We start from the raw sequence: 24075 nt of genomic DNA, 5'->3' as shown, positions 1-24075 counted from the left end.
CGTGGATATTGTTTCTTATTAGTTATGAGTTTTGATTTTTCATCAATTCAAATAAGTTGGTTTCAAAATTAGGTCATGCCATTAACCTCAAATTTCAACAAAATAAATAGAGAAGGAGCGATGCAATTGCAAACACAAGTTGGCTTCTTCCCCTTTGCAGCTCGAGTTGGGCAAGGGAGGCTTAAGCTTATTCTCGTTTTAGTCTACCTCATAGTAGTTGATCATTGGACTAATATACAACGAAAGTTAAGCTAATATATATGATGAAATGAATCTGTTACAAGTACCTAAGGCAAAAAAATGAATTGTATACATTAAATACATAGTCAATATACAGTAAATGTATATAACAATATACAAGAACGAAAATTGAGCCGAAACCCCAAAAGATCAACAGCTAAGGCCCAAGTTCTGACCCGACAACAATCAGACTTGGGCCCAAAATCCTTCTTCCCTTTTTTTTCAAGGGAAAATTGTATATAATAGCAAATTAATAACCTAAAATAACTGGAGTAGCTAGGATTTTATTTAATTGTGCTCCATAGCAAACATTAGCCAAAATTTGTCAGGTGTCTCTCTCCCAAAAGTCTCGCTCACCACTCTCCCATTCTCGCCTCTCTCGCTTTATACACAGAAGTGTATAATTTCTGTTTCTGTTTTGTATAAAGCGAGAGAAAATTGTATATACACATGCAAAAACATATATCTTCGTGTTACACACTTAATTATACAATTTACAAACATTTAACTTCAATTCAATTGTAGACAAATGCAAATTTTATACAAATATTGCAGAGAAAAAGGTCAACGAATTATACAATTGTGAATTATACAATTGTAGTGAAATACAATTTTCTCTAGCTTTATACAACAGAAGTGTATATATTGTGTTTCTATTTTTGTATAAAGCGAGAGAAAAACATATATCTTCTTGCTATACACTTATAATTATACAATATACATACATTTTAATTCTATTCAATTGTATACAAAACAAATTTTATAAAAATATTACAGCGAAATAGGCAGTGAAATAGGATATCGAATTATACAATTGCAGCGAAATAGGCCAGCGTATTATACAATTTAGGCTAGCGAATTATACAATTGTATATGTATAGCGAATTATACAGTTTTATGTTTGCTATGGAGCGCAATTATGCAAACTTTGGTATAGCATATAAATATGAATTTTTTGTTTGCTATATGTGAAAGTTGCCCTTTTTTTTATTTGATTAGTTATTCAATTTGTCTAACTCTAAATATATTAAGGAAAAATTAATCAACTAAACATCATTTTTACATATTTTCTAGGGATAATGCACAACTACCCCTCAACCTATGGCCGAAATCTCAGAGACACACTTATACTATACTAAGGTCCTATTACCCCCCCCCCCGAACTTATTTTATAAGTAATTTTCTACCCCTTTTTAGCCTACATGGCACTAGTTTGAAAAAAAAGTCAACCTTCGTTGAGCCCACAAGATAGTGCCACATAGGTAAAAAAGGGGTAAAAAATTATTAATAAAATAAGTTCAGGGGGGTAATAGGACCTTAGTATAGTATAAGTGTGTCTCTGAGATTTCGGTCATAGATTGAGGGAGTACTTGGGCATTATCCCTATTTTCTATTATTCTCCAACATTTAGAAAAATTACAAAAATTCCTTTTTTCCACAATTTTTCTCACTTTTTTCAGGTATATTATTATACATTATTATCTTACGATTTTTTTTCTTTTTTCACACCTAAAATCACTTAGGGTATCACCAATTACCTCCATCACTCTATTTTTTAATTTCAAATCTTTTCTCTTTCTAATTTATATTTATCGTAATTTACTCAGCTTTGATCATCATCACATCTCTCTCTCTATGTAGAAAGTGAAACAAAAACACTATTTGGGAAAGTGACTCTCCGCTTTTCTTGTGGATATTTCACTTCCTATCAAAAACTTTTAGTTTCTTGTAAACGCTTATGAGCATGTGGTCAACTTAGAAAAGGAAAGATAAAATGTTTCAACCTGTTTAAAATTGACTTGTTGACGGTGATTGAACTTTATGGAGTTGGATAATAGTGTAATTGTATCCTTTTTAAAAAAAAAAAAAACTTTTTCATCTACAAATTTAGTCAAAGATTCATTGTGAAAAAAGAGGCCCAAAAAATTAGGGGGATAGGTCGAGTTGATGGTGGCTCTGGTAAGGGTTTGGGTTGAGATCTATCGGTGACACCGTTGTTGAATGTAAGAAAAGCTATGAGAGTTAATACAAAGCAACAAAAAAAAGGGTAGACACATTTCTTCATCATTTTTTTTACTTTCAACAGATGATGATTTTATTTTCTCGATTTTTTGTTGTTCATGTTTTTCTGATACATTGTTTTTGTTTCTTAAATTAATGTGTAATTCCTTCGTTTGAGGATTCGATAAAGGCTTTGAGTCGAGATTCATGAGTGACGTCATTGTTGAAAGCAAAAAATACCTCTCCATTAGTTGATACAAAGCAAAAGAGAAAGTGTGCATGGAAAGACTTCTTCGCCTTCTTTTTTTTTGGCTTTTAGCCAATCAATTTATTTATTTATTAATTGTTTCTTTGAACGAATTTTTTAATTTATCTAGTTGATTTTGATTTCTCAATTAATTTATGATTCATTCGTTTCAGATTGATCTATGATTCATTGATATCTCAAAGTAATTATAACATTGATCAAATTATTTATTATTTTATTTTAGTGCTTAAAACATTATATATTTTAAATTTTTGTTATATTTTAAAAATCATTTATATTGTAAATTTTTAAAAAAATGTATATAGATATAGTCATACAGATAAACATTTTCTTCTTATTGCTTATATTTCCTTCAATTCAAATCACCTAGCTTCAGAATTAGGTAATTAGATTAATCCAAAATTTGAAAAGAAAAAATAGAGATAGTGAGCAATGCAATTACAAAAAAAGATATTTTGAAATAAAATTATACTTTTTCATTTATTTTTTTTTTCTTTGTAGAAGAGCTAATAATTTATGTATTTGTAATAACTAAGTAAGAAGATGACAAGATATACTGAGGGTGCAAATACAAGTATAATGTCCTGGACCTTCGTCATCACACCTTGAACCAACTACAAGTTTTCCATAACGTTGTTTACAAAATGATAAGCAAGATGGTGATATTTGTGAACAAGGAATAGCACAAGGAAAAAATTCATCACATGTATCATCGCCATTCACTTGTTTCATCATCAACACGCCTGCAAGATCAAGATTACGAATTACAAATTTAATTAGTCGCATATGTTAATTTAATTTTGAACAAATATAAATAAGAAAAATTATAGATGAATACATACCATAGATACAAATAATGAGAAAAATAGAACAGCGAAAAGATGCACCAAAATTTTCCATTGAATAATTTTGTGGTGAATAAAATAGTCCCTCTACTTTTCTTTATAATGGTAGAGCCTCAATGAAAAATATTTAATTAACTTGCCAATTGAGGAAGATTTACTTTTGAAGTCAATATATATGAAGAATAATATGGAAAAACTATTAATTGTAACAACAAATATATACATATGAATAAATTGGAGGACTATTAATTGTAACAACAAATATATACATATGAATAACATGGAGGACTATTAATTGTAACAACAAATATATACATATGAATAATTTGGAGGACTATTAATTGTAACAACAAATATATACATATGAATAACATGGAGGACTATTAATTGTAACAACAAATATATACATATGAATAATATGGAGGACTATTAATTGTAACAACAAATATATACATATGAATAATATGGAGGACTATTAATTGTAACAACAAATATATACATATGAATAATATGGAGGACTATTAATTGTAACAACAAATATATACATATGAATAATATGGAGGACTATTAATTGTAACAACAAATATATACATATGAATAATATGGAGGACTATTAATTGTAACAACAAATATATACATATGAATAATATGGAGGACTATTAATTGTAACAACAAATATATACATATGAATAATTTGGAGGACTATTAATTGTAACAACAAATATATACATATGAATAAATTGGAGGACTATTAATTGTAACAACAAATATATACATATGAATAACATGGAGGACTATTAATTGTAACAACAAATATATACATATGAATAATATGGAAAACTATTAATTGTAACAACAAATATATACATATGAATAATATGGAAAAGTATTAATTGTAACAACAAATATATACATATGAGTAATATGAAAAACTATTAATTGTAGAACCAAATCTTAGATGTACAAAGTATAAATTATTTTCTTAGATTCCTTGCTACAATTAATAATAATTGTTCAAAGAATAATTTATTACAGCAAGAATAGGAAGAATATTGAGAACTATTACTTGTAACAACAAATCCTATGTGTTCAAAGTTTAATTTTTTCAGATTATACTTTTCCATAAGAATCATAAATTTGAGGGGATATCATGTTTTTTTCCCATGTAACAGATAATAGATTTTTTAAAAAATGATTTTGAAAAAAATATTTTTTCAAAAATAAATTGATTTTTAAAGTTTTATGAAACATGCTTTAAAGAAGCAATTATTTAAAAATTTGGCCAAACACTAATTTGCTCAAAAATGCCTTTTAAAATACGAAGAAGAGCCTAAAGTATGCTTAAACTATTAAAATTGGTACAAAAATACTATTCATTATGATGTGCTCTTGAAGTTAACCTTTGTAGCCCTTTTATATCTTTATCATAAATGACCTTATTAATTAAATTAATTAGTCTTCTCAGTTAATACAAGCATGATCTAATTCGTTTTTTACTAAAAAATACAAGCTTACAAAAACAATGCTTAAATCATTCAAAATAAATATAGTTTGGTGTAAAAATGCAATGATTAATGCATCACATAGGAAATATTTTCATCAAATTCCACCAAAAGAAAGCCATAACAAAAGGAATGCGGTGGAGTGAAGTTCTTCGTGAGTTTTACATTGATTAAAATATGTTAAGCTAGTATATTGTAATATAATTTTACTTTTTTTTGGAAAATCATTTTGAAATGTAAAAAGTATTCTTACAATTAAGTAAGAATACTTGATTACGTAAATAAGGTGAGCAAGTACTAAAAATCATTTGAAGGAGTTCATGCCGGGAAAGGAAATAAAATTCTCTCTAAGTTGAAAGAAATATATGATCATTTGAAAATTTAGAATTAGAAAGGGACATAAATTTGAAAGGAAGTGTTGACACCCAATTTTGATCATGCACAATATATATTAATCAACGAGCTTTCTAAATTTCAAACGATTTGAAATAATTGACTTTATAAAATTTAAAATATTTCTTAAGTTATTTTTATATAGTTTTGTCACTTATTATGATTTTTAAATAATATATATGTCTTTACATAATTATGTATTTAATTAGTAAAGTTTAAGAATATTCAAAAATCGTCTCAAAAAAGATTTTGTTTAAATTAATTACTTTAATTATTTAGTTTATATTTTTGAGTTAACATTTTATAATTAAGTTAATTATTCTATTTCGTTGATATTAAGAAACTCATTAATTAATGGGAAAATTGTATATAATAGCAAACTAATAACCTAAAATAAATGGAGTAGCTAGGGTTTGATTTAATTGTGCTCCATAGCAAACATTTTCGAAAAATTGCCAGGGGCCTCTCTCCCGAATATCTCGCTCACCACTCTCTTCCAATCTCTCGCTCGCCTCCTCACCTTTTATACAAACACAAGTGTATAAAAATATTTCAAATTGTATAAAGCAGAGAAAATTGTATAAATACATATATTTTTGTTCCCCTCTCTCCCCTCTTCCAGATCTCGCTCGCCACTCTCCCAAATCTCACTCGCCACCCTTGCCTTTCTCACTTATACAAACAGAAGCAAAATGTATAAATTGTGTTTCTGTTTGTATAAAGCGTGAGAAAATTGTATATACACATGCAAGTACATATATTTTCGTCCTATACACTTATAATTATACAATAAAAATACTCCCCTGCCCAGTTTCTTTTGTCTTTCTCTCTTTCTCATTTTATACAATTTTCAAATTGAATCTTATTTCTCTCTTTCTCGTTTTATACAATTCGATTCAATTGTATATTCCTTGTCAAGTCTCTTTTGTCTTTCTCTCTTTCTCATTTTATACAAATTCAAATTGTATATAATCGTTCTATACACTTATAATAATACCATTCGTTTTATACACTTCGTTTTTATACAGTTCTCTGCCCAAATGTCTTTCTCTTTCTTGTTTTATACAACTTGCTTCAACTGTATATGTATAGCGAATTATACAGTTTCTATGTTTGCTATGAAGCACAATTATACAAACTTTGCTATAACATACAAATATGAATTTTTTATTTGCTATATGTGAAAGTTGCCCTTGATTAATTTATATTATTTAGCTTTTAACTGAATCACTAATTAGTGCAATTTGGTTAACTTGTTGAATTTATTGGGGAACTACAATTGCAATCTATTGGGCCATTTCCTAATTGCAAATCTAACCTATTTTATAGCACCATTTTTGCCCTAAACCCATTTGGCACAAACCAAATTTTGGGTCTTTTATTATGTTCCAGCAAACTAGAGCCATCAATATGAGATAGGCTTGTTGGGCCAGCTTGGCTTAACCCGAAATTTAATAAGGTTAGACTATGATTTTTGTAGCCCATTTAAGAAAAGAATTTTTTAGCCCAGCTTGAATAAGCCTGCTAATTTTATGGGCTTGAGAAATATCGGTAGGAACGACCCGTGGGCCAATATAAATTAATTAAAAAATATAATATAATATTAAAATTTAAAGTTAAAAAGATTCCAAACTCAAAACAATTAGGTTAATATTTCTATTTAGATATTTATACTTTTAATTGAAAAAAAAAACTTAATAAATATTATAAAGATAATTTATTTGTGCATATGATTAACAAGTAGTAATATTAACATCATGTAATATTGTTTTGTCGATATTTATGATAATATTTTTAAATTATAATTTTTAATTTAATTTAATAATTATAAAAAAATATAATTATTTAAAAAGTGGGATGACTCGGCAACCCTGCAAGCCTACGTACTTATGGATTGAGCCGACCATTTTTTTAGCCCATATAAAAAATGGACTAGCCCGGCTTGACCCATAAAATATCAAAGTCTGTATCGATTAGCCCGGATGAGGTGGGCTAGCCCATATTGACACCTCTACGGCAAACCAAAATATTTCCAAAAGAGAGCTACCCACTTCAGCCCAACTGTTTCTCAACCAGCCCAGACCCACTAAAATACAATACCAAAGAAAACCCATCAGAATACATTTGTTGATCATAGTTGTCTTTTTTGTTAGATTCTTGTTTAAATGTTGGTGTCTAAGTCAATATTTCAAAACTTGTTTAGTTTTACTTGATGAATGTTTCTTTTAAAAATGGGATCATGAATGTATAATACTCCACTAGATCATTGCTTTTAAATTATTATTTTTCAATGTTAGTACTATATATAATATATCAAAAAAACAATTGATTATATTTTTCATAAATCTTAAGTTAGATATTTAGCCCAAACTTTGATGAGAGGAAGGTTAATAATCAAACCTAAACTTGAGTGAGTTAAATAAGCTATGATTGCATGAATTATAATTTTGACCATTTTGAACTTAAGTTGCTAATAACCAAATTTGACTTAAATATGCAAGCGAAAAAAAGTATTTTTTTTAAGTAAAAAACTATTTCTACAAAATTAATATCGTAGAAAGACCTTATTAGAATTGGTGAGGTAAAGTCTAGTCCTCCTTACTTGTATTTATTCTTGTAGAGGATTTTATCTTATTAATAAAAAAAGGGATAATGCACAAGTACCCCCTTAACCTATGCCCAAAATCTCAAAGACACACTTATATTATACTAAGGTCCTATTACCTTCCCGAACTTATTTTAGTAATAATTTTATACCCCTTTTCAACCTACGTGGCACTATCTTGTGGGCCCAACGATGGTTGACTTTTTTCTACAAGCTAGTGCCACGTAGGCCGAAAAGGGGTATAAAATTACTTATAAAATAAGTTCATGGGGGTAATAGGACCTTAGTATAGTATAAGTGTGTCTCTGAAATTTCGGACGTAGGTTGAGGGGATACTTGTGCATTATCCCTTAAAAAAATGATTAATACCATAAAGCTTCACTCAAGAAAGTAACAGAAAACAATAAGTTATGAAGCACGTGAAATATGATGGTGACATGAACTTGACTTAGGAAGAAAATAAAATAAAAGGGTTATAGTAGGTGGTGATGATAAGAATTGGAAAGCTCCGTACGACCCTACCTCCATTTCTTGCTACTGCTTAATAATAATAGTATAGACGATGGCCAAGTTAAGGATTTGTTTGCACATAAAAAATAATATTTATTTATTTTTGTTAATGTATTTGAATATTAATGTCTACTTATAAAGCATTCAAGTTAATTTTTCTTTGTATTCAAGTTTATTAGAGTAGTTTATTAAGTAGAGGAGATAATATCTCATATGATCGCTCAACTTTGAAAAATTTACTTAGAAAGTTATTTAACTTTGTTTTTTAACTCAAAAGTCACTCAACTATTGGTGTTTCACGTAGAAAATTACTTTACTATTTATATTTCACTTACAAAGTCACTTAATCAATTTAAACAATTTTTTCATTAAATTTTGTAAAAATACAAAAAAAATATTTAAAATAAATAAATAAGATGCTTATTTTAATTATTGTTTTTTACTACCTTTTCGGATAATGCACAAGTAACCCCTCAACCTATGCCCGAAATCTCAGAGACCACTGTACTATACAAAGGTCCTATTTGTTAGGTTGTACTATTTATTCTCCATGTAACCAAAAATACTCTGAATAATTAATATAAACCCCACCGCCGTGGAAGTATACTTACGGGGTGTTACCACAAAATATTGGTTTCTCTCTTTCTCTCTCTAGATCTCTCATCTCTTTCTCTTGAAAGTTCTTGTGTTCTTCATTCATCAAGTGTGTGTGTGTGGATTCGATCCTAACAGTATTACCCCCCTGAACTTATTTTATTAATAATTTTCTACCCCTTTTGGCCTACGTGACACTATCTTGTGGGTCCAACGTTATTTGACTTTTTTTTCAAGCTAGTGCCACGTAGGACGAAAAGGGATTGAAAATTACTTATAAAATAAGTTCATAGTTTTTTTATATACATATATTTTTATTTTTAAATCAAATGTTGTTAGCTTGGTATCTTGTTTATCCCGGAAAATATTTGGTTTAGATTGAAATATTGCTTGTTATACAGAGAGCGTAAAATATGTATATTAAGGCTACTCTCCAAATGTATTGTTGCCATCCATATATGGGTCCATTTGTTTAATTCTGCCTTATTCATAACTAAAACGTAAGGAAGAGGACAGAAACTTGGTCACTTCTACAGGTAACCAAGGCTTCCATAATATATATATATATAGGTGCTGATGATGTACATGATAGAGTTTGAATACAAATAGAAAAGAGCTATCCTAATCAATAAAGGATGTTGAGTTTTCATAGAAGACTTATTGTCATCTAACACCCTCCGGCAAGCACATGTCGGGTTTGGAGACAATGAGCTTGGATCGTAGATGAGCAAAACGAGGGGAGCTTAGAGCTTTAGTGAACACATCAGCAGTTTGATCAGTGGAAGGAATGTACTTAACACAAAGCTGGCCACGAGCAACCTTTTCGCGAACAAAGTGATAATCAATTTCAATATGCTTCGACCTTTGATGAAAGACAGGATTGGCAGTGAGATAAATGGCACTGATGTTATCACAGAATATCACAGGAGGACAAGGACAAGGCAATCGGAGTTCCTTGAGCAAACTAGCTATCCAAGATACTTCTGATGCGGCAAATGCAATGGCACGATATTCAGCTTCAGTGCTGGACCGAGCTACTACCTTTTGCTTCCGTGAGGACCAACTGATTAGATTAGGACCATAATATACAGCAAAGCCATGATGAGAACGACGATCATCAGGATCAGCAGCCCACCCTGCATCACAGTAGACATGTATAGTAGATGAAGTGGATGGAGTGATGGAGATACCATGCGTAAGGGAGCCTTTGAGATAGAGAAGGATCCGTTTCACGGCTTTCCAATGATCTAATGTAGGATTCTGCATGTATTGGCAAACACGACTAACTGAGAAGGAGATCTCTGGTCGCGTAATGGTCGCATACTGAAGAGCGCCAACAATGCTCCTAAATAATGATGGATCATCAAAGGTTTCACCATGTTTGGACAACTGAAATGTGGTGTCTGCTGGAGAAGGAGAAGGCTTGCAATCTGTCATTTTTGTTCGAGTGAGTAAATCTCAAATGTAGCTAGTTTGAGAGAGATGCATCCCAGATCCGACACGACTAACTTCAATACCCCAGAAAAATGAGAGATTACCAAGGTCTTTTAAAGAGAACTCAAGATCAAGAGATTGGGTGAATGAGGATATATAAGAGGGATCACTACCCGTTATGATGATGTCGTCCACATAAACTAAGAGGTAGGTAGTGGAGGAAGGAGTATGACGGACAAACAAGGATGAGTCAGAGTAACAACAAGTATAACCATGCGATAGGAGAAATGTTTTGAGCTTGAGAAACCAGGCGCGAGGAGCTTGCTTTAGTCCATATAACGCTTTCGACAAGCGACACACAAAATGTGGGTGAGACTTGTCAATAAAGCCTGGTGGTTGAGACATGTAAACAACCTCCGTAAGGTCACCATTAAGGAATGCATTGTTAACGTCTAATTGCTTAAGATCCCAACCTTTAGTCACTGCATAAGATAAAACAAGTCTGATGGTTGAAGTTTTGACAACTAGGCTGAATGTATCATGAAAATCCACCCCCTCTTCTTGATGAAAACCTTTGGCAACTACGAGAGCTTTGTACCTTTCGATTGAACCATCTGCTCGTCGCTTAATACGGTATACCCATTTGCAACCCACCACATTTGTAGTAGGAGGGCAGGGAACAAGTATCCAAGTGCAGTTACAACGCAATGCTTGATATTCAGCTTCCATGGCGCACAACCACTCAGGAGAGGATGCAGCTTGCTTATAGGTTTTTGGTTCACTTGCTATAACGGATGAAACTGGGGTAGGATGGCGAGATACAACAAGTGTTTTAGGCTTGAGGGAATTTGTTTGAGCTCGTGTGGTCATAGGATGATTGGAAGAAGTAGCAGGCCGGAAATATGTGGGAGCATTCTGATATGTGCTTGAAGCAGAGGACGCGACGGTGGGCGGACATGTATTGTGTGGTGGAGATATTGTGGTGGATGAATGAGGTACTGGTAGGACTCGAGTGGGTAGGGAGGATGAAGNAAAGGCAGAATATACGGTAGATTGCCAAAGGTAATAATTTTCGCGATCAAGTTTTATCGGAAGACCGGGAAGGGCAATTGTTTGGGAGTTGGAGTCAGTTATGGAGAGATATGTGGAAGAGGATGAATGTGGCTGAACGGCAGCGACAATGGACTGGTTGGGGTTGTCCATGGTGGCGGAAAGAAAGAAAAAAAAAGTTGGCTCTTGATACCAAACTAAAACGTAAGGAAGAGGACAGAAACTTAGTCATTTCTACAGGTAACCAAGGCTGCCATAATATATATATATATAGGTGCTGATGATGTACATGATAGAGTTTGAATACAAACAGAAAAGAGCTATCCTAATCAATAAAGGATGTTGAGTTTACATAGAAGACTTATTGTCATCTAACATTCATGAGCATCATTTTCAGCATGAATACTAATTTTTTTTTCTTTTTCTCGTTTCATGTGATTCGGATTGAGTTCATGGGACTCTAGTGATTTTTCTTTCCATCATTTTGGTCCATAAAAGCTTGATAACGACTTCATCGAGTCAACCCATAGAAATAGACGAACAAGTTCTCCAAAGGTGGAGAATATGAAGCCATTCGAAAAATTGAAGTCTTGCGGCCAAAAGCTCATACTTTGTTTATCTTATGTCGTATTTTGCTATTTTTAGACTTAAGCCTTGTAAAGTTTCCTTATTATTACTTTGAATAGTTTAGGACAGGTACAAATGAAGTGGGCCTAAGGTCCACAAACAAAGGGTCCAAATAACGGTCCAGGAAGACAGATAATCCAGATTTGGATCCAACTCTCTCTCTCTCTCTCTCTCTCTCTCTCTCTCATGTTCGTTTATCTATTTGCTTATATTTGCCGGTTGTTTTAAGGTTAAAGAATCCAAATTCCCACAAATGCCGTAATGTTTTAATAATTTAAAATTGAATCAAGATTAATAGTTTTAATATAATTTTCTCAAGTTCAATGTTTCACCGAGATAAAAAGCTAAGTATTCATTTCCAAACAACTATATAAAAAAAAATTATCCCAAAACAATTGTAAGTTAAACAAATTTTTAGCCAAATGAGTTAGTTGTCGGATAACCGTAATTAAGCGGAACATCTTAGGTGCTTTATTAACCTTCCTAAGACGTTAATAAGAATCCCCGAACCCTCTTAAATATTTTCAAATGATTTTGTCTGTTTAAATCTTTTAAAAATAAAGGTTTTTTTATTTTTTCTCAAAATTAAGTGGCGATCCTAAAAAGTTGAAAACTCTTTAAAACACATGTTTATTCCTTTTTTTCGATAAAATAGTAGTCACTCCACATTTCTTTTATAATGGTAGAGCCTCAAAGATTTATAGCAAGTAAATCTCTTCTTAATGAAAAATGTACAATTAACATACCGATTGAGAAAGATTTACTTTTGAAGCCAATATATATAAGGAATATGGAAAACTATTAATTGTGACAACAGATATATACATGAATAATATGGTAAACTATTAAATGTAGAACCAAATATTAGGTGTACAAAGTATAATTTATTAAGTTCTCTTAGATTCTTTGCTAAAATGAATAATAATTGTTCAAAGAATAATTTATTGTAGCGACAATAGGAAGATTACTGAAAACTATTAATTGTGACAACAAATCCTATATGTTCAAATATATATATATATATATATATATATATATATATATATCATACTTTTCCATAAAAATCGTAAATTTGAGGGGTATATCATGTCTTCTTTTACATGATGTCTTCTTTCCACGTAAAAGATAATAGATTTTCTGAAAAAGAATTTTGAAAAAATATTTCTTAAAAATAAGTTGATAAGGGTTTTATGAAACATGCTTTAACAATTATTTAAAAATTTGGCCAAACAATAGTTTGCTCAGAAGTGTTTTTTAAAATTCGAACAAGGGTATAAAATATGCTTAAACTATTAAAATTGATACAAATTTATTATTTATTATGATTGTTCACAAAATGCTCTTGAAGTTGACCTTTATAGCTCTTTTATATCTTTATCATAAACGACTCTATTAATTAAATTAATTAATACAAGCATGATCTAATTTTTATTAAAGAAGTAAAAGTGTCCAAATGGACTCATTAGGAGGAGTTCATGCCGGGAAAGGAAATATAATTCTATCTAAGTTTGAAAGAATATATGGTCATTTGAAAATTTAGAATTAGATAAGGGATTCAAATTTCAAAGCAAGTGTTGACACCCAATTTTGATCATGCACAATATATATTAATCAGCGAACTTCTTAAATTTCAAATGATTTGAAATAATTGGCTTCATAAAATTCAAAGTATTTTTCAAGTTAATTTTTATATAGTTTTTTTCACTTTTTATGATTTTTAAATAATATTTATGTCTTTACGTAATTATGTATTTAATTAGTGTAGTTTATGAATATCCAAAAATCGTCTAAAAAGATTAATTAGTTCAATTATTCAATAGTTTATATTTTTGAATTAACATTTTATAATTAAGTTAATTATTTTTTTCGTTGACATTAAAATGCTCAATAATTAATTTATGTTAATTCGTCTTATTTAATTTTTAACTGAATCACTAATTAGTTTAATTCGGTTAACTTGTTGAATTTATTGGGGAGCTACAATTGAGTTTAGTGGCCACTGGTCCAAAAGTATGATTAGGCCCAAAATCTGGCCCAGACGTATAGAAAACCAGACATGCCTAGTCGATTCACTTTTTCTCGCCAGACATCCATACTGAACTAATTTTCTGAAAGTTAATTAATTAAACACTCACTTCCTATGATATTAATATATATATTTTTTTCCAAAGTATTCAACTTAGATAACATTCAAATTTCCCTTTAAAATGATCTCAACTATAAAATGGTTCAATTGTTCAATTCGAGTTAAGTCAAATTATTTTTAGTCAAATAGTTAATTATAGGATAATCGCGTGTTAGCGAACATTTCGGGTGCTTTGAAATCATTCCCGAAATGCTAATATCAATCCTCGAATCCCTTTATAAGTTTTCACTAGATTTTTGTTTTAATCTCTTGAAAATGAACAATTTTTCTTAATTTTACTTAATAAATTAAGTGACGACTCTTGAAAATAATTAAACTCTCTTTAAATCCCAATAAAACAGGAAGCAAAGACGAAAAGTGATAATTAATAGTATTTTCATACATTACGCCAACGACGTGCATTTTTAAGAAGAGAAAAGACATAAAGACACCATCAAAGTAGTTTCATATTTGCATAAAAACACCTTAACTTTCAAAGTATCCTATCACCCCACCGAACTATTTAATATCTTTTTAAATGGATCCTTTCGACCCATTCCCTCATCTATGTAGTGGAGCGTGTTGCTCACTCCCTATGATATGATTCAACCTGTCACGACCCTATTCTTTGAGCAAAAGTCTTCTTCTTTCCTTTTCTTCTCTGTTTGGCATGTATCTTCAGGAAATTCTCATTCTTTTTCTTCATTCGGATTTTTTATGCAGTTATATATGGAGTTAGGTGACAACAAGATTTTGAATATGTGATTGCTTTTAGTTGTAACCCTTGTGGTAGCAAAGCCATGTCTGCACTAATTATGTCCAAATCTAAGTAGCGTTTGCCTCCAATAATTAAGGCATGGCCTATTGCTGGTGGATTCAGACAGGAGTATCCAAAGCTCGGGAGTGTTTACTCTAAATTTATTGAACAAGAACATCACATTCTTCATTGCCCCAAAAGTTTCTGCACATTTTTTCAAAGCTCCAATCGTAGCCAACAGTGGTATCTTATTTTCTTGGAGAAGATGATGAAGTCGTCAAACAGAGAATATCAATGTTGATTTTGCTATGAAAAAAACATGAAATCAAAAAATTAGGGTTACCAACAATTATTTTGGTTTAAATTTGGGGAATATGACATAAATTGATTAAATACTTAATAATAAAGAAAAAATAATGACACATGACGCTTTTAAATTAGTCCATGACAGTGAATATATTGCATGAAGCACCTCATGTGCGTGGTAACAACCCAGACTAGGGAATGAATTAAAATAACTCATTTACAAAGATATTAAATAGTTATGTGGGGTGATAGGACAATTTAAAATTATCTTTATACAAATACAAGATAATTTTAATAGAATCTTTATGTCTTCCCTTTCTTAAAATATGTAACACTACTATACATGATACATGACCATAAAACTTATCTAGATACCGTCTGTACTTGTCAGTAGCAACAAGGTAAGGTAACTAACTGATAATATCATATATCTTTCAACCATCGTCATTTAAAAAATGCATACTCTTATCTAATTGATAATAAAATTCCCATTAAAGAACTTTGTATTGCTCTACCAAAACTAATACAGTGAAAAGTGAAAATCGAAATATTAATGCATGGATAGTTAATGAAATCATAGCTTATTTAACTCACTAAGTTTAGGTTGATTATTGACCTTCCTCTCATCAAAGTTTGGGCTAGTATCTTACTTAATATTTATGAAGAATATAATCAATTTTTTTATTTGATATATTATATATAATCCTAATATTAAAAAATAATAATTTTACAAGATATTATAATAGAAAATCAAATAAAATAATTAAAAACTAATAGAGTAGAACGTTTTGGATTATGACATGCATTTCACTTTATTTCAGGTTAAGTAACTTTTTGAAGTAATTATTGATTCATCCAATATTTAATAACCCAGTTCATTTTTATCTATTTAAATTCAATTTAATCGACCCCATCAGTCACTTATAATTTTATGAAAAATATAATCAATTTTTTTATTTGATATATTATATATAATCCTAATATTAAAAAATAATAATTTTACAAGATATTATAATAGAAATCAAATAAAATAATTAAAAATTAATAGAGTTGAACGTTTTGGATTATGACATGCATTTCACTTTATTTCAGGTTAAGTAACTTTTTGAAGTAATTATTGATTCATCCAATATTTAATAATCCTGTTCATTTTTATCTATTTAAATTCAATTTAATCGACCCCATCAGTCACTTATAATAAAGAGTGAAGAAAGGGACATAAAAAAGGCGGTGATGTAGAAAGAAGTATGTGGGTGTTATTATATCGAAAAAGCAAAAGCACTAAAAAAGATTACTACAAATGTAATTACAATGAAATTTGTGTTAATATTCATTTGTGGTAGTAAAGACATGCACCTTGATAGTTGTTTTTTATTTTGGGCATGTGCAATTAATATAAGTGAACAAATGATTTAGCTTGTGCATGTGACCAATGTGACACTTATATATATAAAAGTAATTAATAGAAAAGTTTAATTTGAAAGAGCATTAATTTTGTTGGCAATATCATAACAAATGGTCCCATTTCCGTTCTTGTTGTATTTGATGTGTACAACTCATTTTTTCTTCAATGGGTATTCATACCATTTTCAACACGTAGACCAGTGATTTCTTTCAACATCCTAAATGTACAAGCAACCTTCATTTCAATTTTTACTTTCGAATTAGAATCCTTTTTCCTTGTCGCCATGGATTTTCGTTCAGGTGTTTTTGCTACGATTTTAATTTTTTTATTTTCTACTCTAGTTTTAGAAGCATATGATAGTTTTGATCCCAACGGAAATATAACCGTTCAATGGGATGTTAGCGACTGGTCGTCAGATGGATATATTGTAAGTTGCACGTAAATTTCAAGTTAATAAACTACACTTTTTTACAATATAATATTGTGAATTGTGAACAGGCAACTGTGACCCTATTCAACTACCAGCAGTACAGGCATATGGAAGCCCCAGGCTGGAAGTTGGGATGGATGTGGGCGAGGAAAGAAGTAATATGGAGCATGAAAGGAGGTGAAACGACAGAGCAAGGAGATTGCTCCAAGTTTCGTGGAGATATTATTCCTCACTGTTGCAAGAGGGATCCAACAGTTGTTGATCTACTGCGTACAATCAACAGACTGCAAATTGCTGCAAGGGAGGAGTAATCAACTCGCTGGTGCAAGATCCAGGAAAAGCTATTAGTTCCTTCCAACTCAGTGTTGGTGGCACGGGAACTACAGTTAGACTTCCTAAGAACTTCACTTTGAAGACACCAGGGCCTGGTTATACATGTGGAGTTGCTAAAATAGTTGAACCCAGTAAGTTTGTTAGTCAAGATGGGAGACGAGTAACACAGGCCATCAGTAAGATACATTTTTCATTCATAATTCGATATGATTAATAAAACATAATTTTACTAATATCTAACTTTTGATTGACAGTGACTTGGAAACTCACATGCACATACTCACAGTTCCGAGCTCAAAATGCTCCTACATGCTGTGTCTCCCTCTCAGCCTTCTACACTGACACCATTGTACCGTGCCAAAAATGCAGTTGTGGCTGCCAGAAGAATAGAGATTGTGTAGAGTAAGTCCAAAATAAAATTGGTATATTAGTTAGTTCCTGATCATCCTTGTTTAATTCCTTGTAGTCGAGACGAACCACAGCAAGCTTGGGGCTTTGGAAAAGACAACAATTCTCCTATGATTGGGTGCACAAGTCATATGTGCCCTATTCGAATTCACTGGCATGTGAAGTTCAACTACAAGGAATATTGGAGGGTAAAGGTCACGATAACGAACTTCAATTACAATGTGAATTATACGCAGTGGAATTTAGTTGTCCAACATCCCAATTTCAACAACCTTGCTCAGTTATTCAGCTTCAATTATAAGTCATTAACTCCTTATGGAACAAAAATTAGTAAGTACTGCAATCACTAATTACTGTTGCTCTGTTTAAATGTACTATATATAATTGGCGATCTATCATCTAATCTACAGATGACACTGCGATGCTCTGGGGTAAAGAGTTGTATAATAATGTCCTAATGCAGGCTGGTCCGTTAGGAAATGTCCAGTCCGAGCTGCTATTCGCCAAAGATTCGTCCACATTGTTCAGTTTTAAGAATGGGTGGGCATTTCCACACACGGTTTATTTCAATGGTGATTATTGTGTGATGCCACTGCCTGACTCATATCCATCTTTGCCAAATGGTAGTAGTAAACGGGAGGCTTCACTGTTCATGACATACAACGTCTTCATACTTGTACTAGGATTATTGATTACATAATTATTCGAGTTTAACTTTGTTTGTCACTATCATTTAGCTATGTTCCTAAACACCAAACTTTAGCCAATACCCAGCCCAAGTTTGATCTGATCTTTGCTCAAGCTGTATCTCAATAATAGTTGTAATTCTTATAAGAGAAAAGGCATAAAGACACGTTAAAATTGTCTTGTATTTACATAAAAACACCTTAACTTTCAAATTGTCCTATCACCCCCACAAAATTATTTAATATCTTTGTAAATGGGCCATTTTGACCTATTCCCTAGTCTGGATTGTTACCATGCACATAAGTGTGTCATGCTATATATTCACCGCCATGAACCAATTTAAAAGCGCCATGTGTCATTATTTATTAAGTATTAAATCAATTTATGTTAGCTTTCCCAAATTTAAACCAAAATAATCGTTGGTAACCCTAATTTTTTGATTTCATGGTTTTTTCCACAGCAAAATCAACATTGTTATTCTCTGTTTGACGATTTCATCATCTTCTCCAAGAAAATAAGATACCACAGTTGGCTAGGATCTGTTTTTGGAGCTTTGAAAAAATGTGCAGAAACTTTTGGGGCAATGAAGAATGTGATGTTCTTATTCAATAAATTCAGAGTAAACACTCCCGAGCTTTGGATACTCATCTCTAAACGCACCAGCAACAGTCCATGCCTTAAATACTGGACGCAAGCGCTACTTAGATCTGGGCATAATTAGAGCAGATATGAGCTTTGCTACCAAAAGGGTTACAACTAAAAGCAATCCCACATTCAAAATCTTGTTGTCACCTAATTCCATATATAACTGAATAAAAAAAAACCCGAATGAAGAAAAAAATGGAAATTTCTTGAAGGTACATGCCAAACAGAGAAGAAAAGGAAAGAAGAAGACTTTTGTTCAAAGAATAGGGTCGTGGCGGGTCGAATTATATCATAGAAAGTGAGCACACGCTCCACTACATAGATTAGGGAATGAGTCAAAATGATCCATTTACAAAGATATTAAATAGTTCGGTGGGGTGATAGGACACTTTGAAAGTTAAGGTGTCTTTATGCAAATACGGAACTACTTTGATGGTGTTTTTATGTCTTTTCTGTTTAAGAAATACTTAATATAGATGTGTAAGCCCACGTTCATAGTATGATATAATAATATGATAGATTTGAGCACCTCTCTCTGAGAGGATAAAAATTTAAATCTAACAACAATCTTGTTTTTTTTAGTAACACCTCTCTAAGTAGTTATGAGTAACCATTTTTACGTCTCAACTAATTTTTCTTTTGTTTTTTTTTTCTTTAATTATCAAAATTTTCAAGTTGTTACATTGAAAATTCTTTGAAAGAATAGTAGTACTTGTAAAAAATTTATATAATTAAATCAAATATGTATATTTAAAAAAAAATAGTAGTATTATCTATGTTGGACATATAGTTTTTATAACTTGATGATTTATATTAAGAATCTAAAGATCATATCAATTAAATTTATATTTAAATGCATTTTTCATAATAGTGCATTCTTCCAAAATCATGAAGACGCCTGTGATTCAATATCTCACTAAGGAGGTGGAAGAGAATGATGAATCTATGAAGATTGAAGAGTCAGATGAACATGACAAGGGTTTAAGTTAGTTTGCTTCAAATATTTGTGGTACTCTTTTGACATTTAATGTTTATTTCCTCTATTGATCCGTAATTTCATGGTGTATCAAAGTATGTTTTGTAGATTTCAAAAAACTAATGAATATATATAGTCGTACATATGAATAGTGTTTCTTATTGGTAATGAGTTTTATGATTTTTTTCTCAATTCTAATCAGTTTGCTTCAAAATTAAGTCATGACATTAACTCCAAGTTTCAAAATAAATAAATAATAATAATAAAGAAAGAGCGATACAATTACAAACACAAGTTGACTTCTTCCCCTTTGCATCGCAAGTTGCGCTAGGGAGACCTAAACTTATTCTCTTTTTAGTCTACCTCATAGAAGTTGGTTATTGGGCTGATGTACAAAGAAAGGGAAGCTAATATATATGATGAAATGAGGCTGTTAAAAATACCAAAGGCAAAAAAAAAAGGGTACTATATGTTAAATACGTAGTCTATATATATTATTATTTATCAATATACGGTGAGCGTATACAACAATATATAAGAACGGAAATTGGGCTGAAAATCCAAAAGATCAGCAGCTAAGGCCCAAATTCTAACCCAGGCAGACAACAATCGAACTTGGGCCCAAAATCGTTCTTTCATTTTTTTTATTTGATTCGTTGTTGCAACTTGTCTAACTCTAAATATTTTAAGAAAAATTAACTAAACATCATTTTTACATATTTTCTATTATTTCATACCATTTCAAAAAATTCCCAAAATTTCTCTTTTCCACAGTTTATCTAAAATTTCCAGATATATCATTGTGAATTATCAAACTATGATTTTTTCGTTTTTCATGCCTAAGATCATTCATGGTATCACCAATTAGCTCCATCACTCTATTTTTAAATTTCAAGTATAGATATAAGTATGAACCAAATTATATATATTTTGCAAATTTCAAAAACTAATGAATACAGGTATAGTCATACACGTGGATATTGTTTCTTATTAGTTATGAGTTTTGATTTTTCATCAATTCAAATAAGTTGGTTTCAAAATTAGGTCATGCCATTAACCTCAAATTTCAACAAAATAAATAGAGAAGGAGCGATGCAATTGCAAACACAAGTTGGCTTCTTCCCCTTTGCAGCTCGAGTTGGGCAAGGGAGGCTTAAGCTTATTCTCGTTTTAGTCTACCTCATAGTAGTTGATCATTGGACTAATATACAACGAAAGTTAAGCTAATATATATGATGAAATGAATCTGTTACAAGTACCTAAGGCAAAAAAATGAATTGTATACATTAAATACATAGTCAATATACAGTAAATGTATATAACAATATACAAGAACGAAAATTGAGCCGAAACCCCAAAAGATCAACAGCTAAGGCCCAAGTTCTGACCCGACAACAATCAGACTTGGGCCCAAAATCCTTCTTCCCTTTTTTTTCAAGGGAAAATTGTATATAATAGCAAATTAATAACCTAAAATAACTGGAGTAGCTAGGATTTTATTTAATTGTGCTCCATAGCAAACATTAGCCAAAATTTGTCAGGTGTCTCTCTCCCAAAAGTCTCGCTCACCACTCTCCCATTCTCGCCTCTCTCGCTTTATACACAGAAGTGTATAATTTCTGTTTCTGTTTTGTATAAAGCGAGAGAAAATTGTATATACACATGCAAAAACATATATCTTCGTGTTACACACTTAATTATACAATTTACAAACATTTAACTTCAATTCAATTGTAGACAAATGCAAATTTTATACAAATATTGCAGAGAAAAAGGTCAACGAATTATACAATTGTGAATTATACAATTGTAGTGAAATACAATTTTCTCTAGCTTTATACAACAGAAGTGTATATATTGTGTTTCTATTTTTGTATAAAGCGAGAGAAAAACATATATCTTCTTGCTATACACTTATAATTATACAATATACATACATTTTAATTCTATTCAATTGTATACAAAACAAATTTTATAAAAATATTACAGCGAAATAGGCAGTGAAATAGGATATCGAATTATACAATTGCAGCGAAATAGGCCAGCGTATTATACAATTTAGGCTAGCGAATTATACAATTGTATATGTATAGCGAATTATACAGTTTTATGTTTACTATGGAGCACAATTATGCAAACTTTGGTATAGCATATAAATATGAATTTTTTGTTTGCTATATGTGAAAGTTGCCCTTTTTTTTATTTGATTAGTTATTCAATTTGTCTAACTCTAAATATATTAAGGAAAAATTAATCAACTAAACATCATTTTTACATATTTTCTAGGGATAATGCACAACTACCCCTCAACCTATGGCCGAAATCTCAGAGACACACTTATACTATACTAAGGTCCTATTACCCCCCCCCCCGAACTTATTTTATAAGTAATTTTCTACCCCTTTTTAGCCTACATGGCACTAGTTTGAAAAAAAAGTCAACCTTCGTTGAGCCCACAAGATAGTGCCACATAGGTAAAAAAGGGGTAAAAAATTATTAATAAAATAAGTTCAGGGGGGTAATAGGACCTTAGTATAGTATAAGTGTGTCTCTGAGATTTCGGTCATAGATTGAGGGAGTACTTGGGCATTATCCCTATTTTCTATTATTCTCCAACATTTAGAAAAATTACAAAAATTCCTTTTTTCCACAATTTTTCTCACTTTTTTCAGGTATATTATTATACATTATTATCTTACGATTTTTTTTCTTTTTTCACACCTAAAATCACTTAGGGTATCACCAATTACCTCCATCACTCTATTTTTTAATTTCAAATCTTTTCTCTTTCTAATTTATATTTATCGTAATTTACTCAGCTTTGATCATCATCACATCTCTCTCTCTATGTAGAAAGTGAAACAAAAACACTATTTGGGAAAGTGACTCTCCGCTTTTCTTGTGGATATTTCACTTCCTATCAAAAACTTTTAGTTTCTTGTAAACGCTTATGAGCATGTGGTCAACTTAGAAAAGGAAAGATAAAATGTTTCAACCTGTTTAAAATTGACTTGTTGACGGTGATTGAACTTTATGGAGTTGGATAATAGTGTAATTGTATCCTTTTTAAAAAAAAAAAAAACTTTTTCATCTACAAATTTAGTCAAAGATTCATTGTGAAAAAAGAGGCCCAAAAAATTAGGGGGATAGGTCGAGTTGATGGTGGCTCTGGTAAGGGTTTGGGTTGAGATCTATCGGTGACACCGTTGTTGAATGTAAGAAAAGCTATGAGAGTTAATACAAAGCAACAAAAAAAAGGGTAGACACATTTCTTCATCATTTTTTTTACTTTCAACAGATGATGATTTTATTTTCTCGATTTTTTGTTGTTCATGTTTTTCTGATACATTGTTTTTGTTTCTTAAATTAATGTGTAATTCCTTCGTTTGAGGATTCGATAAAGGCTTTGAGTCGAGATTCATGAGTGACGTCATTGTTGAAAGCAAAAAATACCTCTCCATTAGTTGATACAAAGCAAAAGAGAAAGTGTGCATGGAAAGACTTCTTCGCCTTCTTTTTTTTTGGCTTTTAGCCAATCAATTTATTTATTTATTAATTGTTTCTTTGAACGAATTTTTTAATTTATCTAGTTGATTTTGATTTCTCAATTAATTTATGATTCATTCGTTTCAGATTGATCTATGATTCATTGATATCTCAAAGTAATTATAACATTGATCAAATTATTTATTATTTTATTTTAGTGCTTAAAACATTATATATTTTAAATTTTTGTTATATTTTAAAAATCATTTATATTGTAAATTTTTAAAAAAATGTATATAGATATAGTCATACAGATAAACATTTTCTTCTTATTGCTTATATTTCCTTCAATTCAAATCACCTAGCTTCAGAATTAGGTAATTAGATTAATCCAAAATTTGAAAAGAAAAAATAGAGATAGTGAGCAATGCAATTACAAAAAAAGATA

At 30.8% G+C, this 24075-nt stretch overlaps 1 long non-coding RNA gene and 1 pseudogene across 1 annotated transcript; one reads left to right on the top strand and one right to left on the bottom strand.

The window, feature by feature from the left end:
• Positions 1 to 2962: 2962 nt before the first annotated feature.
• Positions 2963 to 3502, bottom strand: LOC114076034. The gene is made up of 2 exons (XR_003576301.1): positions 3352 to 3502; positions 2963 to 3252 (listed from the first exon to the last, which is right to left on the bottom strand). It is a non-coding gene; the product is annotated as an uncharacterized LOC114076034 (long non-coding RNA).
• Positions 3503 to 16875: 13373 nt separating this feature from the next.
• On the top strand, positions 16876 to 18711 carry LOC107009988 (annotated as a pseudogene).
• The last annotated feature ends 5364 nt before the right edge of the window (positions 18712 to 24075 follow it).

This window comes from Solanum pennellii, chromosome 2 (genome assembly GCF_001406875.1).
Source record: "Solanum pennellii chromosome 2, SPENNV200".
NCBI classification, from domain to species: domain Eukaryota; kingdom Viridiplantae; phylum Streptophyta; class Magnoliopsida; order Solanales; family Solanaceae; genus Solanum; species Solanum pennellii.
This window is presented reverse-complemented; position numbering and strand designations above follow the sequence as displayed.